Source organism: Sinocyclocheilus anshuiensis, unplaced genomic scaffold, assembly GCF_001515605.1.
Source record: "Sinocyclocheilus anshuiensis isolate Anshui unplaced genomic scaffold, SAMN03320099.WGS_v1.1 scaffold966, whole genome shotgun sequence".
Classification (NCBI taxonomy): domain Eukaryota; kingdom Metazoa; phylum Chordata; class Actinopteri; order Cypriniformes; family Cyprinidae; genus Sinocyclocheilus; species Sinocyclocheilus anshuiensis.
In genome coordinates, this window is record NW_015540909.1 from 783,085 (window position 1) to 784,311 (window position 1,227).

The following is a 1,227-nucleotide window of genomic DNA, read 5'->3' on the forward strand; positions in this document are numbered from 1 at the left end:
GAGCGCATCCAAATAGTACAGATCGCTTGACGGAGAGCGAAACTCTCAAGCGCTCAGTCAGCGTGTTTATCGAGTGAAAATCTGTGTTGAACACCTCTCACACACATACTGGCGTGTAAAATCTAAGAATTTATTAGCCAATGGCTAATGTTAGACATTATTTAGTCGCCCAGAGTAAGATTTAGTCGCATATGCGAGTGATTTACTCACAATGTAGAGGGTTGCGTGGTTTTTCTTAAAAAATGTAAATGGGAAGATGTGTGGATAATAACCTAAACCTACATTGCTTTACTCTAGTGTATGTAGGGCTGTAGCTATCGGTTATTTTAGTAATCGAGTATTCTACAGAAAAACTTGTTTTTGATATCCTTCATATTCTGTGTGCGGGTAAGTTCACAGCAGTGATAGAAATGAATCTGTTCCAATAAGTTTAAATTGATTTTTACATTTTATAGGCACTTTTACCTTTATAAAGCCTTTTTTTCCCCTAAAAGTATGCATCATCTTTTGAGTCAAATTCTTACATTTATTCAGTCAATTAGAATAAAAGACATTTGGGCTGTTACCAAACAAATGATATCAGTATCAAAATTCATCTTTGCAATGCAGAGGAAACACAGAAGCTGCATGGGATGAATTTCCCACACAGAGGGACATGAATGCATTTAACCTGCAGGTACAAATGCATAAATATTTTTTTTGTTATTTTAAACAAAACATTGAATACTGATATTTAAAATTATTTTAAAAACGAAGCAAGTCACTGTTAAGAAGTGAGTCATTGCGATTGAACCGACTTATTTAAACGGTTGATTAATTCAGGAACGAAACGCCGTCATGTTGCTCAGAGACGCAAAACAGCGCTGTGGCTGTGTTTGGAGTTTTTTTTGTTGGCAAAATGAAGCAAAAACAGGCAATATAGTGTCTAAAACGTAAGTCTCATAATATTACCTTCTTGTTTATTGAACTGTTGAATAAAATCACATTTGTAATCAAGCTGATTTTAGAGGTGAAAACTGGCACTCTTCATGTGATATTGACTAACTTTCTTTCTGTGGTACTTTTATGCACAATGGCGTTTAGTCTTTCACAAAACATAGCTAATGTAGGGACATTATAACTAGCCACCATATTGATTTACGGTTTTAAATATGTCCAGCGCTTTTTTTTTTAAGTCTGGTCCCTGTTTTTATACAGTCTATCGTCTATGCTCTATGGTCTGGTCAG

At 35.2% G+C, this 1,227-nt stretch overlaps 1 protein-coding gene across 1 annotated transcript in view; it reads left to right on the forward strand.

Moving 5' to 3' along the window:
- Positions 1–1,227, forward strand: part of LOC107689218 (nuclear pore complex protein Nup98-Nup96-like) — a 6,003-nt gene that overhangs the window by 1,988 nt on the left and 2,788 nt on the right. The window lies entirely within an intron of this gene.